The 23,514-nt window shown below is 43.4% G+C and overlaps 1 long non-coding RNA gene across 1 annotated transcript; it reads right to left on the bottom strand.

Annotated features, from left to right (window-relative positions):
• Positions 1-484: 484 nt before the first annotated feature.
• Positions 485-22,959, bottom strand: LOC139023106 (uncharacterized). Its single transcript, XR_011474254.1, has 2 exons — positions 22,893-22,959; positions 485-4,010 (listed from the first exon to the last, which is right to left on the bottom strand). It is a non-coding gene; the product is annotated as an uncharacterized lncRNA (long non-coding RNA).
• Between the last annotated feature and the right edge of the window lie 555 nt (positions 22,960-23,514).

Here is a 23,514-nt window from a genome sequence, read left to right as displayed (position 1 = left end):
TGTGATTTTAAAAACTAAACCACACTCCTAAACTTAAATTATGACACAAAAAAACATTTGTTTTCATGAACTTTTACGATAGTCAATTTTGACTGTGGTAACTAGTGGAAACCTGGTGAAAGGCGAGTACTCTGTAGAAACGGACTGATACTCACATATTAGGATAGGCAGCTGCAAACCAGTGTGCGATACCGGGGAACGAAATCACTTGCAGTACTAATGTACTTTTTACTCAACAGTACAGAAACAGACAGCCCTGCAGTGATAATTCATATTTTGCACAAACGTGTATGAGGGAAAAAAATGCAATACAATACACCTTACCAGTCAAAAGTTTGGACACACCTACAAGGGTTTTTCTTTATTTTGACAATTTCACATTGTAGAATAAAAGTGAAGACATCAAAACTATGAAATAACACATATGGACTCATGTAGTAACCAAAACGTGTTAAACAAATCAAAATATTTTTTATATATGTGAGATTCTTCAAAGTAGCCACCCTTTGCCTTGATGACAGCTTTGCACATTCTTGGCATCCTATCAACRAGCTTCACATTGAATGCTTTTCCAACAGTCTTGAAGAGTTCCCACAAGGGATGCCCGATACATCGGCAAGCACATCAGAATTGTACGATATTAGCTAAAAATGCCAACATCGGCCCGATGTCTAGTTTAACAACGATATGCAAAACCGATGTCAAAGCTGACATGCATACCTATATAACGTAGGTACATGACGTAATGAACCACAAAAAAAAATCTAGCACTACACGTGCCACACAGCATTCCTAACCTAGACCAATGTCTGCTGTGTGGATCGAGCAGTCAACAAGTCTAGCAGTCATTTGAAAGAGTAAGAACATTTCAGCGAGACAACTCAAAAGGCGAAATCCATTAACGGCAAGATAATGGAATTCATTGCCCTTGACAATCAACCCTTCCCTGTCAAATCAAACTATTTGTCACATGCGCCGCATACAACAAGTGTAGACTTTACTGTGAAATGCTTACTTACAAGCCCTTAACCAACAGTGCAGTTCAAGAAGAAAATATTTARCAAGTAGACTGAAATAAAAAGTAACACAATAAGAATAACGAGGCTATATACAGGGAGCACAGGAACCGAGTTAGTGTGCGAGGGTACTGGGGGGGGTGTCAATGTAAATTGTCCGGTGGCGATTTGCCATGCGGTAGCAGAGAAAACAGTCTATAACTTGGGTGACTGGAGTCAATCACAATTTTACGGGCATTCCTCTGACACTGCCTATTAACTTGGTCCTGGATGGCAGGAAGCTTGGCCCCAGTGATGTACTGGGCCGTACGCACTACCCTCTGTAGCGCCTTACGGTCAGATGCCGAGCAGTTGCCATACCAGGCGGTGATGCAACCGGTCAGGATGCTCTCAATGGTGCAGCTGTAGAACTTTTTGAGGATCTGGGGACCTATGCCAAATCTGTCCAGTCTCCTGAGGGGGAAAAGGTTTTGTCGTACCCTCTTCACGACTGTCTTGGTATGTTTGGACCATGATAGTTTGTTGGTGATGTGGACACCAAGGAACTTGAAACTCTCAACCTTCTCCACTACAGCCCCGTCAATGTTAATGGGAGCCTGTTCTACCCCGCCTCTTCCTGTAGTCCACAATCAGCTCCTTAGTCTTGCTCACATTGAGGGAGAGGTTGTTGTCCTGGCACAATGCCAGTTCTCTGACCTCTCTATAGGCCGTCTCATTGTTGTCAGTGATCAGGCCTATCACTGTTGTGTCATCAGCAAACTTAATGGTGTTGGAGTCGTGCCTGGCCATGCAGTCATGAGTGAACAGGGAGTACAGGAGGGGCCTGAGCACACACCCCTGAGGGGCCCCCGTGTTGAGGATCAGCGTGGCAGACGTGTTGCCTACCCTTATTACCTGGGGGCGGCCCGTCAGGAAGTCCAGGATCCAGTTGCAGAGGGAGGTGTTTAGTCCCAGGGTCCTTTGCTTAGTGATGAGCTTTGAGGGCACTATGGTGTTGAACGCTGAGCTGTAGTCAATGAATAGCATTCTCACATAGGTGTTCCTTTTGTTCAGGTGTGAAAGGGCAGTGTTGAGTGCAATAGAGATTGCATCATRTGTGGATCTGTTAGGGCTGTATGCAAGTTGGAGCGGGTCTAGGGTTTCTGGGATAATGGTGTTGATGTGAGCCATGACCAGCTTTTCAAAGCATTTCATACAGACGTGAGTGCTACGGCTTGGTAGTCATTTTAGGTAGGTTACCTTAGTATTATTTGGCATAGGGACAATGGTTGTCTGCTTGAAACATGTTGGACTGACAGGGAGGGGTTGAAAATGTCAGWGAAGACACTTGCCAGTTGGAAAGCGCATGCTCTTAGTACACGTCCTGGTAATCTGTCTGGCCCTGTTGCCTCGTGAATGCTGACCTGTTTAAAAGGTCTTGCTGCGGAAAGCGTGATCACACAGTCGTTTGGAACAGCTGATGCTCTCATGCATGTTTCAGTGTTACTTGCCTCGAAGCGAGCACCGAAGTAATTTAGCTCATCTSGTATGCTCGTGTCACTGGGCAGCTCTCGGCTGTGCTTCCCTTTGTAGTCTGTAATAGTTGGCACGCCCTGCCACATCCGTCGGAGCCGGTGTAGTATGATTCGATCTTAGTCCTGTGTTGACGCTTTGCCTGTTTGATGATTCGTCGGAGGGCATTGCAGGATTTCTTATAAGCTTCCAGGTTACAGTCCCGCTCCCTGAAAGCAGCAGCTCGAGCCTTTAGCTCAGTGCAGATGTTGGCTGTAATCCATGGCTTCTGGTTGGGATATGTACGTACGGTCTCTGTGGGGACGACATCGTCGATGCACATATTGATGAAGCCAGTGTCTGATGTGGTGTACTCCTCAATGCCATCGGAAGAATCCCGGAACATATTCCAGTCTGTGCTAGCAAAACAGTCCTGTTGCTTTTCATCTGACCACTTTTTTATTGATCGAGTCATTGGTGCTTCTTGCTTGAATTTTTTGCTTGTAAGCAGTTATCAGGAGGATAGAATTATGGTCAGATCAAATAGCCAGTCTGGCTATCAAGTCAGTTCATCAAATTTCTGCGCTGCTAGAGCTGCCCTGGTCAACTAAGTGCTGTTAATGTGAAGTGGAAATGTCTAGGAACAACAACGGCTTAGCCGCGAAGTGGTAGGTCACACAAGCTCACAGACCGGGGCCGCTGAAGCGTGTAAAAATAGTCTGTTCTTAATTGCAACAGTCACTACAGAGTTCCAAACTGCCTCTGGAAGCAACGTCAGCAAAATAACTYTTTGTCTTCAGTTTCACGAACTTGGTTTCCATGACTGAGCAGCCGCACACAAGCCTAAGATCACCATACGCAATGCCAAGAGTTGGCTGGTGTGGTGTAAAGCTTGCCGCCATTGGACTCTGGAGCAGTGGAAACGCATTCTCTGGAGTGATGAATCATGCTCACCATCTGGCAGTCCGACGGCCAAATCTGTGTTTGGTGATTGCCAAGAGAACGGCACCTGCCCCAATGCAAAGTGCCAACTGTAAAGTTGGGAGGAGGAATAATGGGCTGGGCCGTTTTATTTTTTATATAGTTCGGGCRTGGCCCCTTAATTCTAGTGAAGGGAAATCGTAACGCTACAGCATACAATGACATTCTATCTAGGCGATTATGTGCTTCCAACTTTGTGGCAACAGTTTGTGGAAGGCCCTTTCCTGTTTTAGCATGACAATGCCCATGTGCACAGTGAGGTCCATATAGAAATGGTTTGTCGAGATCGGTGTGAAAGAACTTGACTGGCCTACACAGAGCCCTGACCTCAACCCTATCTTACACCTTTGGGATGAATTGGAACGCCGACGCAAGCCAGACCAAATCGCCCGACATCAGTGCCCAACCTCACTAATGCTAATGGCTGAATGGAAGTTAGTCCCCGCAGCAAATGTCCCAACATTTAGTGGAAAGCCTTCCCAGAAGAGTGGAGGCTGTTATAGCAGCAAAGGGGGGGACCAACTCCATATTAATGCCCATGATTTTTTAATGAGTTTTTCGACGAGCAGGGGTCCAAATACTTGGTCATGTAGTGTAACTCATTTTAACTGTAAAAGAAACCAAAAATGTTTCTATACGTTACAAGGGATGCACAAACTCTAGATGGGCTACTTGAGTAGTTGAATACAAGTGCAGCAGACTGGTGTGAGAAATGATGACCCTGGCCGTGACCTCACTCCCTGCGGGTGTCTCAGGGGAAGTTGGGTTAGGCAAGAAATCTAATTGTATTTGTCAGATGCGCCTAATAAAAKTGGTGTAGACCTTGCCGTGAAATGATTGCTTAAGAGCCCTTCCCAACAATACAGAGTCTAAAATTAAAATGGTAACACAAAAGGAATAAAATAAAAGAATGGAGCTATATAAAAGGGAATACCAGTACCAGATCAATGTGCAGAGGTACAAGGTATTTGAGATAGACATGTACATGACGGCAGGGTAAAGTGACTAGGTATCAGGACAGATAAGTCAAATAAGAAAGAGTAGCAGCTGCAAATGATGTGTAAAAAGTGTGTGCGTGTGTAATGTGTGTTTGTGTTGTTGGTATGCGTGTGTGTATGTAGTGTCTGTGAATGTGTCAATGTAGTGTGTGTGTGTGTGTGTCTGTATAGCGATATATAATATAGTCTAGTGAGTGTGTGTAGGGTCAGTGCAGATAGTTCAGGTACCATTAATTGACTATTCACCAGTCTGGCTATTTAGCAGTCCTATGGCTTGGGGGTAGAAGCTGTCTCAGAACCTGTTTGCCGGAGAGTAGCAGAGCGAACAGTCTATGGCTTGCGTGGCTGGAGTCTTCTGCAATTTTTCAGGCCCTCTGACACCGCCTGATATAGAGATCCTGGATGGCAGGGAGCTCAGCCCCAGTGATGTACTTGGCTGTCCGCATCACCCTCTGTAGCGCTTTGCGGTCAAGGGCGGTGCATTTGCCATACCAAGCAGTGATGCGGCCAGTCAAGATGCTCTCGATGGTGCAGCTGTAGAACTTTGAGGATCCYAGGGTCCATAAATATTTTCAGCCTCCTTAGGGGGAATCGACACTGCCGTGCCCTCTTCTTGACTGCAGGAGTGTGTGGACCATGTTAAGTCCTTAGTGATGTAAACCCCAAGGAACTTGAAGCTCTCAACCTATTTCACAACAGCCCCGTGGATGTGCTCTCCCCTCTTTCTCCTATAGTTCACGATCAGCTCCTTGGTCTTACTGACACATGTGTAACAGGACAAATATATGCACCCCCCCAAATGATTTGCTAACCAAATATGAAAAGCAAACCACGACTCAGTGTACTGTCATTTTAGGCGACCTATAAGTTAGTCAATGTCGCCCTCTTGTGGCATAACCTAAGTACTGCAAAGCGTTGGGGTTATTTCATACTTCAACTGGTCTTCAATATTGAACAAAAATAMAACAACGCAACATGCAACAATATCAACAGTTATAATGAGTTACAGTTCATAAGGAAATCAGTAAAAACAGGTGAAAAAACCTGGAGGTGGTCCTGGTCATTTGTTTTATCTTTGCATTCTAAAATAATTATTAACAGGCATCTACAATGAGTGTACAAAACATTAAGAACACCTTCCAAATATTGAGTTGCGCGCCCGCCCCCTCCCCCCTTGCCCTCAGAACAGCCTCAATTCGTCAGGGCATGCATGGACTTTACAAGGTGTCGAAAGTGTTCCACAGGGATGCTGGCCCATGTTGACTCCAATGCTTCCCACAATTGTGTCAAGTTGCCTGGATGTCCTTTGGGTGGTGGACCATTCCTGATACACAGTAAACTGTTGAGCGTGAAAAACCCAGCAGCGTTGCATTTCTTGACACAAACCGGTGCGCCTGGCACCTACTACCATACCCCGTTCAAAGGCACTTCAATATTTTCAATTGTCTTAGGTTAAAGAAGGATTTTTAAGCCTCGMRTCCTTCCCTTCATCTACAAGTGTAGATGATAATTGTAGATGATAATTTCTAGTTTTTTCTCTATGCAGCCGAAAGGGAGCACGGTTAATTTATAACATACAGTAAACATGTGGACAGTTGATCTTTTGCACTGAAGTGTGTAGGCAACCACGAAGTAGGCGTACTGTAGTTTTTAAAAAATCTGAGGAGACAGTTTCAGAAATCACAGGCAGTGCAGCATATTTAGGTTGGGGAAAAGTAAATGCAAAACATGAATTTAAACTGTTAGAGGTCCACAACAATTTGCAATTGTTTTTGTCTTTCAGAAACAGTCAGTGACATTTGCTGTAGCCTGCAAAATAAAATATTCTGTATGCATCCCCAAAAAACATTTGATGTTCCCCATTGATATTTCCTTTAGATACTATCCGGTCTTGGCCTACTTCCAAAGTATACAGAAAATAAAGGGTGTTATTGTCACCATAAAAGGTGAATGATGAGCTATCATCAGGCGGCGTTACAATGCTTGTTCACAAGCAATTTTATGACAGGTCTGATTTATAACCGGAACAATGTGGCGTGCGCCAAGTTTATAAATCAATATGTTTGTGCTTGCTAAGTCTTTTCAGAAATGGTGCAAGTAGATTGTGTAAATTTTACACAACAGTTATAAAAGGAGGCCCCAGATGTTTCACAGGATGTATAAATCTGAAGCATCCGTTTGACATTACCACTCACCACCAAATATGGTGATGAGAGGAAGCCCAGTGGCCGGCAGTGGGAGAAGATAGATTTTGTCCGACATTATGCACATTTTCCTATTGATGAAACACTTGATTTCAATACAGCTTTCAGTCTACAAAACTTGAATCTGTTACGAACAGAGTGGGCCAATTTTTTTGACTTTACCCTATGCCAAAGTTTCTAAAGAATTGCATTGTTGAGAAACAGTGCTAGCGCAAATCGAGTTCTTGTGCATGCACATTTCAGAGTAGGCGTTCCCAAATGGAAATATGCTAATTTATGCTGCAGTAGTTTGTGTGTCGGGGGGGGCTGGGGTTAGTCTGTTATATCTGGAGTATTTCTCCTGTCTTATCCGGTGCCCTGTGTGAATTTAAGTATGCTCTCTCTTTCTCGAAGGACCTGAGCCCTAGGACGATGCCTCAGGACTACCTGGCCTGATGACTCCATGCTGTCCCCAGTKCACCTTGTCGTGCTGCTGCTCCAGTTTCAACTGTTCTGCCTGCGGCTATGGAACCCTGATCTGTTCACCGGACGTGCTACCTGTCCCAGACCTGCTGTTTAACTCTCTAGAGACATACTCTGAATGATCTGCTATGAAAAGCCATCTGACATGTACTGACCTGTTGCACCCTCGACAACCACTGTGATTATTATTATTTGACCCTTCTGGTCATCTATGAACATTTGAACATCTTGGCCATGTTCTGTTATAATCTCCACCCGGCACAGCCAGAAGAGGACTGGCCACCCCTCATAGTCTGGTTCCTCTCCAGATTTCTTCCTAAGTTCTGGCCTTTCTAGGGAGTTTTTCCTAGCCACTGTGCTTCTACACCTGCATTGCTTGCTGTTTGGGGTTTTAGGCTGGGTTTCTACACAGCACTTTGTGACATCAGCTGATGTAAGAAGGGCTTTATAAATACATTTGATTGAAATACATGCTAGAACGCGCAAATAGGGTCTCGCAAACTCGTTCTTGGCTCTGTCCACCTCTCTGCTTGTTCTGTCACTATGATTAATTTGCTCCCATTGGAAATGACAGGTTGTGGTCTATATTGGCTTAGTTATAAAAAATAAAAACACATTTWTTTTTGTATTAACATGGGCAGCGCCATTGTGGGCTTCCACCATTTTAATTTAGTGAACTGGGTGGGACTTCCAACTTCATTGGCTGATCACTCCTGGTGACCCTGTTGGAGTCATGTCCAACTGGTTCTTCAGGAGAGATCAGCCAATCGTAAGGAAGAAAATGTACTACTTCCAAATGGAGATTGCCATTATAGCATCTGTGATTGAGCCTCAGATACAAAGACGAGTCGTCGATCTTTCTCTATGACCTAATGCTGGTAACCATGTATGCCTATGCTGATTGATAGAATCAGGTGTGGATATTTGCTCCTTAACTTCTTTGGGATAAGGGGCTGTATTTTGACGTCCGGATGGAAAGCGTGCCCAAAGTAAACTGCCTGCTACTCAGTCCCAGAAGCTAGGATATGCATATAATTGATAGATTTGGATAGAAAACTCTAAAGTTTCTAAAACTGAAATGACAGGCGAAACCCCGAGGACAATCCCCCCCCCCCCCCAAAGAAATGTCATCCTACCACTGATTTCAATGGCTGGCACTTTTATAATAGGGCGAAATCATGCACGATTGCAGTTCCTAGGGCTTCCACTAGATGTCAACAGTCTATAGAAAGAGTTTCAGGCTGGTTTTTAGAAAAATTTGCCAGATATTGTAGTTTTTCTAGATGGCTCCCATTTTGGCTGTAGTTTTTCCAAGCGCGTGAATGAGAGCGCGTTCTTTGGTATTTTTCTCCGGTAAAGACAATAGTTTATTTGCGTATTAGGGTACCTAAGGTTTGATTATAAATGTTAATTGACTTTTTATTGGTAACGTTTGGGATTCATTTTGTATGCATTTTGAAGGAAGGAAACCGAGTGGATTATTGACTGAAGCGCGCCAGCTAAACTGAGTTTTTATGGATATAAAGAAGGAGTTTATCGAACAAAAGGACCATTTGTAATGTAACTGGGACCTTTTGGAGTGCCAACATAATTAGATCCTCAAAGGTAAGGCATATATTATATCTCTATTTCTGACTTTCGTGTCYCAACTCCCTGGTTGAAAATMATTTGTTATGCATGTGTGTTCTGGGCGCTGTCCTCAGATAATAGCATGGTTTGCTTTCGCCGTAAAGCCTTTTTGAAATCTGACACGGCGGCTGGATTAACAACAAGTTAAGCTTTATTTTGATGTATTGCACTTGTGATTTCATGAAAGTTTAATATTTATAGTAATTTAATTTGAATTTGGCACTCTGCAATTTCACCGGATGTTGGCCAGGTGGGACGGTAGCGTCCCACTGATCCGCATGAAGTTAAAAGGGATAATCTACCCCCAGAAATAAAAATCATGAAACGCTTGTCAATTTGGTGAACGCCTTAGTTCTATCAGTGGGTAAAATAATTCCCCCCATGATTTAACTTCTAAGTGGTCCATCTGTGAAATCATGTAGGAATGTGTCATGGTTACATGGTTCTCATTACTGGAGATGGGGGATAACACACTATCACGTCATAACGCTTTTAAAACAATTACCTGCACTCCAGATCGCCAAATTAGACAATAGATGGTATGGGAATACTTGTCAAGAACACATTCATTAGTTTATATCGTCACGACAAAGTATATACAGTGCATTCGGAAAGTATTCAGACCCCTTGACTTTTTCCACATTTTGTTACAGCTTTATTCTAAATTTGATTATTTTTTTTAAAAACATCAATCTACAAACAATATCCCATAATTACTAAGCAGAAACATTTTTGCAAATGTATTAAGAATAAAAAACAGGTATCCCATTTACACAAGAAGTATTGAGACCCTTTAGTCAGTACTTTGTTGAAGAACCTTTGGCAGCAATTACAGCCTCGAGTCTTCTTGGGTATGACGCTACAAGCTTGGCACACCTTTATTTGGAGAGTTTGTCTCTGCAGATCCTCTCAAGCTCTGTCAGGTTGGATGGGGAGCGTCACTGCACAGCTATTTTCAGGTCTCTCCAGAGATGTTCGATCACGTTCAAGTCCAGGCTCTGGCTGGGCCAATAAAGGTCATTCAGACACTTGTCCCGAAGCCACTCCTGCGTTGTCTTCGCTATGTGGTTAGGGTCATTGTCCTGTTGGAAGATGAACCTTCAGCCCAGTTTGAGGACTTGAGCGCTCTGGAGCAGGTTTTCTTAAAGGATCTCTCTGTACTTTGCTCCATTCATCTTTGGCTCAATCCTGACTAGTTTCCCAGTCCCTGTCGCTTGAAAACATACTCACAGCATGATGCTGCCACCACCGTTCACCGTAGGGATGGTGCCAGGTTTCCTCCAGACGTGACGCTTGGCATTCAGGCCAAAGAGTTCAATCTTGGTTTCATCAGACCAGAGAATGTTTCTCATGGTCTGAGTCTTTAGGGGCCTTTTGGCAAACTCCAAGCGGGCTGTCATATGCATTTTACTGAGGAGTGGCTTCCGTCTCACCACTCTACAATAAAGGCCTCATTGGTGGAGTGCTGCAGAGATGGTTGTCCTTCTGGAAGGTTCTCTCATCTCCACAGAAGAATTCTAGAGCTCTGTCAGAGTGACCATCAGGTTCTTGGTCACCTCCCTGACCAAGGCCCTTCTCCCCCGATTGCTCAGTTTGGCCAGGCGGCCAGCTCTAGAAAGAGTCTTGGTGGTTCCAAACTTCTTCCATTTAAGAATGATGGGGTCCACTGTGTTCTTGGGGATCTTCAATGCAGCAGAAATGTTTTGGTACCCTTCCCAAGATCTGTGCCTCTACGGACAATTCCTTCAACCTCATGGCTTAGTTTTTTCTCAGACATGCAGTCAACTGTGGGACCTTATATAGACAGATGTGTTTCTTTATAAATCATGTCCAATCCATTGAATTTACCACAGGTGGACTCCAATCAAGTTGTAGAAACATCAAGGATTATCAATGGAAACGAGATGAACCTGAGCTCAATTTTGAGTCTCATAGCAAAGGGTCTGAAAACTTACGTAAATACAGTATTTTTTTWAATTATAAATTGGCAAAAATTTCAAAACCTATTTTCACTCTGTCATTATGGGGTATTGTGTGTAGATTGATGAGGAAAATATGTAATTTAATCCCTTTTAGAATAAGGCTGTAACTAGTGATGCACCGATATGACATTTTRGGCCGATAACGATATCCAATATTTTCCTTGCCAAAAACCCTGATACCGATATTTAAAATTTGAGCGGCCTTTTAAGCATTCTAGTACAGTTAAATAGTTAACACACACACACACGCAGTGGTCTAAGGCACTGCATCTCAGTGCAAGAGACATAACAGTCCCTGGTTCGAATCCAGGCTGTATCACATCCGGCCGTGAACACAGCAAAACAATGTTTCATTAGCTACAGTTAGCTAGCTAACTATATAGCTAGGTGTCATCTAAAATAACTTTAATTTATAAGACAGTTCTTATTTGATTAATGGTGGTCGGACCCATCTATGTGAAGCTAGCCACAATAAGGATTAGCCACAATAAGGATTAGCCACAATAGTGGACTTTGCGGTTAGCCTTCAAAATAAAAGTATGGCATAATTCTACTATTTGTATGACTGTCAATGACACTTTTATTTTGAAGACAAACTGCAAAATCCACTATTGTGCCTAATCCTTATTGTGGCTAGCTTCACAAAACATAACTCGGTCAGGTCGAGCCTTAATAGCCAGATGAAGCTCGGTGGCTGCTTAAAACGTTAGCTTTGGGCAACAGGGTTAAGTAGCTGGCTGGCTATTTATTTTCATGAAAGTTCCATTTCAATATGGTGCCAGGTTTCCTCCTGTGTGCAAGTAGAGATACTGGGGAGCAAAAGAGCAACAATAAATAATATGGGGATGAGGTAGTTGGGTGGGCTATTTACAGATGGGCTGTGTACAGGTGCAGTGATCGGACAGCTGATGCTTAAAGTTAGTGAGGGAGATATGAGTCTCCAGCTTCAGTGATTTTTGCAATTCGTTCAAGTCATTGGCAGCAGACAACTGGAAGGAAAGGCAGCCAAAGGAGGCTTTGGGGATCACCAGTGAAATATACCTGCTGGAGCGTGTGCTACGAGTGGGTGTGGTTATGGTGACCAGTGAGCTGAGATAAGGTGGGGCTTTACCTAGCAATGACTTATAGATGACCTGATGCCAGTGGGTCTGGCGACGCATATGAAGCGAAGGCCAGTCAACGAGAGCATACAGGTCGACAGTGGTAGGTAGTACATGGGGCTTTGGTGATGAAACGGATGGCACGGTGGTAGACTGCATCCAATTTGCTGAGTAGAGTGTTGGAGGCTATTTTGTAAATTACATCGCCGAAGTCAAGGATAGTCAGTTTTACGAGAGTATGTTTAGCAGCATGAGTGAAGGAGGCTTTGTTTTGCGAAATAGGAAGCTGATTCTAGATTTTGGATTGGAGATACTTTATGTGAGTCTGGAAGGAGAGTTTACAGTCTAGCCAGACACCTAGGTATTTGTAGTTGTCCACATATTCTAAGTCAGAACCGTTCAGAGTAGTGATGCTAGTCGGGCGGGCGGGCAGCAATCGGTTGAAGAGCATGCATTTAGTTTACCTAGCGTTTAAGAGCAGTTGGAGGCCACGGAAGGAGTGTTGTATGACATCGAAGCTCGTTTGGAGGTTTGTTAACACAGTGCCCAAAGAAGGGCCAGAAGTATACAGAATGGTATCATCTGCGTAGAGGTGGATCAGAGAATCACCAGCAGCAAATGACTGCAGTTTCTACTGGTCATTGTTTTCAGGCTGGTTGTATTGGTGCTAGCTATGTACCAAGCTAAAGCTATCTCCCCTAGAAGTTGCGGTCGAACAAATTATGTTTTATTACCAACGCGGTATTGTTTACACATTGTTCGTGTCCGGGGTTTGCTTGTTTGCAGACTTTTTTTGTACAGCTTTGACAGTGCTACTGTATCTTTTGACACGCAAAGACCCAAACAGCGTTCCATAGTATGTATGTTGAGAAGCCAATAGCAGTGACGTTATTACTGTGTAACTCTGGTAGGGCAACATCTGAAAAATAGCGCACTTGGTGTACCGGTGCTCGACCAGTCGGCGAAAGCCAACATCACCCACGACAGAACGGTTGATTGTCAAGGGCAATGAATTACATTATCTTGACGTTAATGGATTTCGCCTTTTGAGTTGTCTCGCTGAAATGTTCTTACTCTTTCAAATGACTGCTCGACTTGTTGACTGCTCGATCCACACAGCAGACATTGGTCTAGGTTAGGAATGCTGTGTTGCACGTGTCGCGCAAAATTTTTACGTGGCGTCATTACATCATGTACCTACGTTATATAGGTATGCACGGTAGCTTTGACATTGGTTTTTAACATCGGCGTTAAACTAAATTCCGATATATCGTACATCCCCAGCTGTAACATAACAAAATGTGGGAAAAGGGAAGGGGTTTGAATACTTTCCGAAGGCACTGTATGAATGCATATAGCTAAATCTCACCTGTACTGATGGGAGGGTGTGGTCTCCTGCCTGTAGAGTGGGGGTGTGTAGTCCACACGCTAAGAACGTACTCCATGCTTATCATCCATTTGGGTATGGGATAGTGGCCTGGAAAGCAGAGACCGAAAAGAAACTGATGTCATTGTGTACATGTTGTCCAAAGGACGTCAAACCTATACCCTCAAATTCAAAATCTGGATCTTAAAGCAAGTTCCACTGCTTCTCCCCCCCCCATTATTCCCCTCTAAAAATCAGGGACTGGTTTGGATCTGGGACACCAGGTTGGTGCAATTAATTACGTAGAACAGAAAACCAGCAGTTTTCCGACCTCGTAGGGTAAGAGTTGTCCCAGGGATATACCCATGTTTGGAGTAGTACTGTAGATGATGTATTGTCACTAGCTAGATTCAAGTCACAAGCATTTTGTTACACCCACAATAACATCTGCTAAATATGTGTATGTGACCAATAACATTTGATTTAATGTAGCCAGCAAGAGCATCAGCACGTGTGGCTACTAGCCAGTCAACCATTACCATTTCACTTAGCAGTATATTATGCTGGGAGCACGATAACAGATTTAAGAGTCCCCCTGCAAAGGCATACTAAACGTTGGGAATATCAAAAACAAATTGTTTTCCACAGTATTGCAACCACCTTCGAAAAAAATCTATTGATAAATTAAATTAGTCAAATTATACTAGCATTTTAGAAAGTTTACACAGATTGTGTGGCTGTATTTGAAGAAATACACTTAATAAAATATAGGTTACTGGAATTACTCAATAGTCTTGAGAACTTAAAATTTGTCTCGTGCTGGGCAACGGGTTTAATACAGAGTACTGGTGACTCCTTATTCCACCCACTGCAATGTAGGGCTGGGCAATTATTCAAATTAATTTGAATTTGTGTGTGATATTTCAAAAGCCTGTATCGCAAGAATCYCGGTTGTGTTATTTTCCATTTTTAATGGGAGTTTGTGTCTGCTTGTTCTCATGTTGTATTTTTGGTCTCGTCTCTCATTCACTCCTCCGTGCTGTGTGTACCGTCCCCATTCACACCAGAGATGTTTATATAATGACAAGATTATTATTTTTAAATGTAACCTTTATTTAGTCAGTTAAYAACAAAATCTTATTTACAATGACAGCCTACCCCGGCCAAACCCTAACAACGCAAGGCTAATTGTGCGCCACCCAATCACGGCCGGTTGTYATACAGCCTGGAATCGAACCAGGGTCTGTAGTGCATCTGTTATAGCTTTTTCGGTGACAAGCCACATTTCTTTAGCCTCCTGAAGTTGATGCGCTGTTGCGCCTTCACCACGCTGTCTGTGTGGGTGGACCATTTCAGTTTGTCCACGATGTGTACGCCGAGTAACTTAAAAAACTTTCCACCTTCACCACTACTGTCCTGTCGATGTGGATAGGGGGGTGCTCCCTCTGCTGTTTCCTGAAGTCCACGATCATCTCCTTTGTTTTGTTGACGTCGAGTGTGAGGTTATTTTCCTGACACCACACTCCGAGGGCCCTCACCTCCTCCCTGTAGGCCATCTCTTCGTTGTTGGTAATCAAGCCTACCACTGTAGTGTCGTCTGCAAACTTGATGATTGAGTTGGAGGKGTGCATGGCCACGCAGTCATGGGTGAAGAGGGAGTACAGGAGAGGGCTAAGAAAGCACACTTGTGGGGCCCCAGTGTTGAGGATCAGCGGGGTGGAGATGTTGTTTCCTACCCTCACCACCTGGGGGCGGCCCGTCAGAAAGTTCAGGACCCAGTTGCACAGGGCGGGGTCGAGACCCAGGGTCTCGAACTTAACGACGAGTTTGGAGGGTACTACGGTGTTAAATGCTGAGCACATAGTTATTCCTCTTGTCCAGATGGGTTAGGGCAGTGTGCAGTGTGATTGRGTCGTCTGTGGACCTATTGGGGCGGTAAGCAACTTGGAGTGGGTCTAGGGTGGAGGTGATGTGATCCTTGACTAGTCTCTCAAGGCACTTCATGATGACGGAAGTGAGTGCTACGGGGCGATAGTCATTTAGCTCAGTTACCTTAGCTTTATTGGGAACAGGAACAATGGTGGCCCTCTTGAAGCATGTGGGAACAGCAGACTGGGATAGGGATTGATTGAATATGTCCGTAAACACACCAGCCAGCTGGTCTGTGCATGCTCTGAGGATGCGGCTGGGGATGCCATCTGGGCCGGCAGCCTTGCGAGGGTTAACACATTTAAATGTTTTACTCGTGTTGGCTGCGGTGAAGGAGAGTCCGCAGGTTTTGGTAGCGGGCCGTGTTGGTGGCCCGCTTCTTTTTGTAGTCTGTGATTGACTGTAGACCCTGCCACATACCTCTCGTGTCTGAGCCGTTGAATTGCGACTCTACTTTGTCTCTATACTGACGCTTAGCTTGTTTGATTGCCTTGCGGAGGGAATTGCTACACTGTTTGTATTCGGCCATGTTTCCAGCCGCCTTGCCCTGATTAAAAGCAGTGGTTTGCGCGAATGCTGCCATCAATCCACGGTTTCTGGTTGGGGAAGGTTTTAATTGTTGCCGTGGGTACATCACCGATGCACTTGCTAATAAACTCGCTCACCGAATCAGCTTATACATCAATGTTGTTGTTCGACGCTATCCGGAAAATATCCCAGTCCACGTGATCGAAGCAATCTTGAAGCGTGCAATCAGATTGGTCGGACCAGCGTTGAACAGACCTGAGCATGGGCGTTTCCCGTTTTAGTTTCTGTCAATAGGCTGGGAGCAACAAAATGGAGTCGTGGTCAGATTTGCTGAAAGAAGGGAGAGGGAGGGCTTTGCATGCGTCGCGGAAGTTAGAGTAAAAATTATCCAGAATTTTTCCAGCCTGGGTCGCGCAATCGATATGCTGATACATTTTAGGGAGCCTTGTTTTCAGATTAGCCTTGTTAAAATCCCCATCCTCAGGATGTGGTTTCCAGTTTACATAGAGTCCAATGACGTTCTTTCAGGGCCGTCGAGGTGTCTGCTTGAGGGGGGTGTACACGACTGATTATAATCGAAGAGAATTCTCTTGGTAGATAATGCGGTCGGCATTTGATTGTAAGAAATTTTAGGTCAGGTGACAAAAAGGACTTGATTTCCTGTATGTTGTTATGATCACACCACGACTCGTTTATAAGGCATACACCCCCGCCCTTCTTCTTACCAGAGAGATGTTTGTTTCTGTCTGCGCGGTGCGTGAAGAAACCAGGTGGCTGTACCGACTCTGATAACGTATCCCGAGTGAGCCATGTTTTCGTGAAACAGAGAACGTTACAATCTCTGATGTCTCTCTGGAAGGCAACCGTTGCTTGGATTTCGTCTACCTTGTCAAGAGACTGGACATTGGCTAGTAGTATACTCGGGAGCGGTGGGCGATGTGCCCGTCTACGGAGCCTGACCAGAAGACCGCTCCGTCTGACCCTTCTGCGGCGCCGTTGTTTTGGGTCGCCTGCTGGGATCCGATCCATTGTCCTGGGTGGTGGACCAAACAGCGGATCCGCTTCGGGAAAGTCGTAATGTTGGTAAATTGACGTTGCTCTTATATCCAAAAGTTCCTCCCGGCTGTATGTAATAAGACTTAAGATTTCCTGGGGTAACAGTGTAAGAAATAATACATAAAACTTAAAAAAATTCTGCATAGTTTCCTAAGAGCACGAAGCGAGGCGGCCATCTCTGTCGGCGTCGGATCTTGGCATGTGTGTGTGTGTGTGTTTGAGAGAAAGGGAGACGGTGTGTGATTTAGGGAGTGTGTGTTAACTTTAGAGTAAGTTTCATGCAGTGTTTTCCCCTTACTGTCACAGTGACATGCAGATCATCACATATATTCCTTCCTCCAACCAAATCACAGGTAGGCCTCAGCTAATATTAGCAAAGTAGCCATTCTATGCAGTATTCCATACTGAACAAAAATAAACGCAACAATTTCAGTTCACATAAGGAAATCAGTCAATTGAAATAAATGAATTAGGCACTAACCTATGGATTTCACATAACTGGGCAGGGACGCACTCACTGGGGAGACAGGCCCAGCCATTCAGACTGAGTTTCCCCCCACAAAAAGGCTTTATTGCAGACAGAAATACTCCTCAGTTCCATCAGCTGTCCAGATGACTGGTCTCAGACGATCCCGCAGGTGAAGAAGCCGGATGTGGAGGTCCTGAGCTTGCGTGGTTACACGTGGTCTGCAGATGTGAGGCCGGTTGAACATACTGCCAAATTCTCTCAAATGACGTTGGAGGCGGCTTATGGTAGAGAAATTAACATTAAATTCCCTGGCAACAGCTCTGGTGGACATGCCTGCAGTCAGCATGTCAATTGCACACTCCCTCAAAACATCTGTGGCATCGTGTTGTGACAAAACTGCACATTTTAGAGTGGCCTTGTATTGTCCCCAACACAGGGTGCACCTGTGTAATGATCATGCTGTTTAATCAGCGTATTTATATGCAACACCTTTCAGGTGGATGGATTATCTTGGCAAAGGAGAAATGCTCACTAACAGGGATATAAACTAATTTCTGTACAAAATTTGAGATAAATAAGCTTTTTGTGCATATGGAACATTTCTGGGATCTTTTATTTCCGTTCATAAAACATGGGACTAACACTTTACATGTTGTGTTTATATTTTTGTTCAGTATATTACACAGTTAACAGTATGAAGTGAATGTGTTGTATTGAGTAGAAGTATGAATATCAGTGCCAGATGTGTAGGATGCGAGGCCACTGAATTCCCCCCCGTGGTATCGCGATACTTTGCCTGGTATCGTAAGTAAAATGTTGGTATCGTGACAACACTAGTCTCTACTCAACAAACACTGTAGCTGCTGACTATTCACTCCACCCCCATAGCCCCCAATGCATTACACTATAATAGACTGTACATGGAATACATATTGGCTTGTAGCTAAAATTGGGTGGGAAATACTCAGTGGGGTCTCTACCAACCAAATATGTGTGTCATACATATCCCTATCTCCAACCCCTCCATAGCCCCCAATGCAAAACATTGTAATAGACTTATACATATTGGCATGTAGAGAGAACTTTTCTACCCATCTCAGCTAAAGTGGGGTGGGAAATAATCAGTCCCCCTGAAAAACGAACCATATTCATGGTTATTTTTACTCGTTATTCACTGTCACTTAAAACATTTGTTATTTTTAACTTTTTTTTGTCATTTAGAAGATGCGCTTATCCAGAGCGACTTACAGTAGTGAGTGTATACATTTCTGCATTGTACAACTCTGCATTGTTGGAAAAGGACCCGTAAGTAAGCATTTCACTGTTAGTCTACACCTGTTGTCTACAAAGTATAATCTTTTATTGATAGATAAGTGGAATCAAAAGTATTAAACTTTTCAGCTAGCTAGTTCTTTTTGATTTAACCATTATTTTATCAGGGAGTCATACTGATACCAAGGTCTCTTACATATGGGCCCTGAATTACATAAATTACAAAAGATACACACAAAATATAAAATGCATGCAGAAAGAAAGAAAAACACTGTCATAAAAAACAAACACATTCATCAGTAATGAGGTCCTCTATTAGCTTTCTGAATTGCCCTTAAGGTACTAAGACATCAAATGTAAGAACATTTAAGATTGTTTTCTTGGACCTTAGTTGTGGAACAAAAAGCTGATTTACTTAACTCAGTAGAGACAAATGGAATTTCAAGATTTAGAAAGTGTGTTAACTCGTATGTCCAAAAGTTTAGTAAAGATGTTAGGTACAGTGGGACTTTATGTAAAAGGGGTTAATAAATGAAAACACACACTAAATGACTAAAAGTATGTGGAAACGTGATTGTCAAAACTCTCATTCAAGAATCATGGGCCTTAATATAGAGTGGGTCCCCCTTTGCTGCTATATAACACCCCCCCCACTAGATGTTGGAACATTGCTGCGGGAACTTGCTTCCATTCAGCCACAAGAGCATTAGTGAAGTCGGACACGGGTGTCGGCGATTAGGCCTGACTCAAAGAAGGCATTKCAATCCATCCCAAAGGTGTTCGATGGGGTTGAGGATCTGTGCAAGCCAGTCAAGTTCTTCCACACCGATCTCGACAAACCATTTCTGTACGGACCACACTTTGTGCACGGGGGCATTGTCATGCTAAAACAGAAAAGGGACTTCCCCAAACGGTTGCCACAAAGTTGGAAGCACAGAATCATCTAGAAAGTCATTGTACACTGTAAAGTTAAGATTTCCCTTCACTGGAACTAAGGGGTTAAGCCGGAACCATGAAAAACAGCTCCAGAAAAAAAGTATCCACCAAACTTTACAGTTGGTACTATGCATACATTGGGGAATGTAGCGTTCTCCTGGCATCCGCCAAACCCAGATTCGTCCGTTGGACTGCCAGATGGTGAAGTGTGATTCATCACTCCAGAGAACGTGTTTATTTCCACTGCTCCAGAGTCCAATGGCAGCGAGCTTTACACAACTCCAGCCGCCGCTTGGCATTGCGCATGGTGATCTTAGGCTTGTGTGCTGCTGCTCGGATACGGAAACCAATTTCATGATGCTCCCAACGAACAGTTATTGTGCTGACGTTGCTTCCAGAGACAGCTTGGAACTCGGAAGCGAGTGTTGCAACCGAGGACAGACTACTTTTTCGCGCTACAGCACTCGGCGGTCCCGTTCTGTGAGCTTGTGTGGCCTACCACTTTGTGGCTGAGCCGTTGTTGCTCCTAGACGTTTCTACTTCACAATAACAGCACTTACAGTCTACAGAGGCAGCTCTAGCAGGGCAGAAATTTTATGAACTGACTTGTTGGAAAGGTGGAATCCTATGACGGTGCCACGTTGGAAGTCACTGAGCTCTTCAGTAAGGCCATTCTACTGCCAATGTTTGTCTATGGAGATTGCATGGCGGTGTGCACAATTTTATACACCTGTCAGCAATCGGTGAGGCTGAAATATCCGAATGTACTAATTTGAAGGGGTGTCCACATACATTACTAAACTATATATACAGAAGTATCCATCAACCTACGTGACATCAAAGAGGGCCAACCAACTTTCTGGTAGAGAATGCAGTGTTTTGAGACACACAAAATAATACAACAATATCGTACGTTAGCGAGATTTGCTTTGTGGTCACTTGACTTGGTAACGAATGTCGAATAATTTGGCTAATTTGCAGTTATAAAAAAAGTAGGTAACTAGCGCCGTTAGTTAGTTGACTAGTTAGGTAAGTTAGCTAGCCAACTTGTTAAGTTAACGTTACGATAAACGCCCACGATAAAAAATAACGTCTACATTTAATAACAGCTTTTCAATCCTTGACCTTAGCGAATGTTTGGTCACACAGTCCAGGCAGATGTTACGGTAGCTAACTTAGTTAGCTAACGTTCGTTTTTTTCAAGAACGAGAACAGTTAATGTTAGCAGCTAAGTTAAATAACTTTACAAAATGATAGATATAAATAAGAAATGTGCGTATCTAGCAGGCTAGATTGTGGGGAAGGGAATTTGATTTCCAAGTTACTTTTACACCAGCGTTTTTAAAAACGAGAGTTGTGAATTAAGACATGGGCGTCGATAGCCAACGTCGTTAGCTTGCTAACATTAGCCAATGTCTATTCCCTTTCTTTGGCTAGCTACAATCAAAAACTTGTCAAATGTACATTACAATATTTATTATAGCATAGATAGTCTAAGAGAGACAAACCCCACACTAGAAAATTAACTTACCAGAGAAACCACCAGGGAGGACGATGACAACTCTGGTCGACATGAGTCGAATATCCCAGCTAGCTAACGTTAGCCATAGGAAACCGTCCGCATTATTAGTTGCTAGCTTTAGCTCAGCAATCCACAAACACTATGCAGTATTTAGAACATGGCTACACATTTCTCGGTTTTCATTGTAAATTGTGTGTTGGATCAATATTTTGCTGTCCAACATCAGAACTTGAAGGGATATCATAGCTGTTGCGAAAAATATGTTCGTCCAAAAAGATTACAGCTCAGCTGACCAAGCCAAAATTTGCATTGTCAAACAGACGGTTTGTGATTGGACAGTTTGAGTGGCACCAATCACCTGTGGAGACGATGAGCTCACTGTTAGTTTACCTCAGTGGACCTCGTAAAAACATTACTGAACGGACCGAACAGATGAAGTAGATGAATTTTATATTCTACTTCTACTCCATTAATTATTGATGAAAGCCAATAGTAAGACTGTGAAATGTGTGAATGTATTGTACTAAAATTGAATTGTATACACGTATGGATCATTTGATGTAAATTCCCTGCAGCCAGACAATATACATGGATCATTTAATCTGACCTGATAATAGGAATTTAGTTTGGGAAAGTATTGCTGGAGCAGTAGTGTAGACACATTCATTTACCAGGCAGACAGACACAGTGACAATATTCCATATGAAATACATTGTTGCAGTGAGATGCAACATTTTCCTTCCCCCCTCAAGGTAAAGGAGTGTCTTGCTAATTCCCACCCCACCCCTCTCTCCCTTTCCCTTCACAGCCTTTCTTGTGCAAAGATCCGTCCTGCTATCAGCTGCTTCTGGGATGGGCTAATGCTGCAGCCCACATTGCCCATCAGACACAGATGAGAGAGAGAGGGAGAGTTGGAGGAAGCATATGGAATTATCTAGAAATAAACCTCCTCTTGGCTGTAAAAACTCTGCATGTCACAGAGTTCTGTGCTAGCTAGATGTTTGCATCGTGTCACAGAGGGAGGGTAGAACATAGTGATTAATATCACATTCTCAGCTATGTCTTCAGCAGCCATCTGGGTTTATACAAATGTTTATGAGAAATTTACTGTAAAAATTCTGCGCCATGTGATCCCTCTTTAGCACTGCCCTGTGGTTTACAGTGAGAACAGTCTAGGAGAGATGATTGTGGCTGAGACAGGTCAATGGGGTTGTAAAGGAGAGACTAAAGTCTGTGTRCCAAATGGCACCCTATTTCTTACATACAGTAGCAACCTAAAYGGGCAGTCCACCTTACTGTCTGAGTGCTCCAAAGTGAGACATAATAAGTGATGCTATTTATATTTAAGGCAATGGTGCTATCAGAGAATCAGCTATAATTGCACTGATTCCACCTCTTCCAATCTGAAAGAGGGTGAACTAGCTGAGCCTGCAGAGGTTATGAACAATCATACAGAATGTGGTAGAGAAGTGAGTGTTCTTTCCTCTTTATATTACACATTTGGTGGAGGATGYATAATGGTCTGGGCCTGTTTTTCATGGTTCGGGCTAGGCCCCTTAGTTCCAGTGAAGGGAAATCTTAACGCTACAGCATACAATGACATTCTAGACTATTCTGTTTCCAACTTTTTGGCAACAGTTTGGGGAAGGCCCTTTCCTGTTACAGCATGACAATGCCCCCGTGCACAAAGCAAGGTCCATAAAGAAATGGTTTGTCGAGATCGGTGTAAAAGAACTTGACTGGCCTGCACAGAGCCCTGACCTCAACATCAAACACCTTTGGGATGAATTGGAACGTCGACTGCGAGCCAGAACTAATCGCCCAAAATCAGTGCCCGACCTCACTAATGCTCTTGTAGCTGAATGGAAGCAAGTMCCCGCAGCAATGTTCCAACATCTAGTGGAAAGACATCCCAGAAGAGTGGAGGCTGTTGTAGCATTAAAGGGGCGACCAACTCCATATTAATGCCCATGATTTTGGAATGAGACGTTTGACGAGCAGGTGTCCACATACTTTTGGTTATGTGGTGTAGTTTTACACTTAGGATAGGACTCTGCCATTGTGCTGTATTTGTGAATTTTGTCTCTTGGTTAATAAATTATTACATTATACTTGATTAAGCATGCATTTTCCTTAACTGTAATTTTGTTAGTTTTGTTCCAACATTCCCTCCATCATGTGCCAATATCAGTTTTTTAAAGTCTTGGTTCCAATAGATTGAGAGATTGTCAGTTGGATAGGCTCTGTGCAAGGTTTTGTATGTCTTACCTATCGTATGAATATCCTTTTCTGACTCAAATATAATTATTTCAAGATTGCTCTGGTGTACTTTTTTAAAGAATTTCTTCAGTGTGGTAATTGGTATTACTGAGAATGAATATAAAAACTTTGGGAGCCAAGCTATTCTGAAGAGGTTTATTTTACCTGTAAGATTTATGGTAAGATTGTTCCATTTAAATAGATCTGCTTTCATATTGRTGAGTAAAGTTATCTTTAAATATTTGTTGTTGGTTGTTACTTATTAAGCATCCTAAGTACTTGATCTTTTTTGTGGTTCACTTAAAGAACTGCTG

The sequence above is a fragment of the Salvelinus sp. IW2-2015 genome, linkage group LG27 (assembly GCF_002910315.2).
Source record: "Salvelinus sp. IW2-2015 linkage group LG27, ASM291031v2, whole genome shotgun sequence".
Taxonomy (NCBI): domain Eukaryota; kingdom Metazoa; phylum Chordata; class Actinopteri; order Salmoniformes; family Salmonidae; genus Salvelinus; species Salvelinus sp. IW2-2015.
This window is presented reverse-complemented; position numbering and strand designations above follow the sequence as displayed.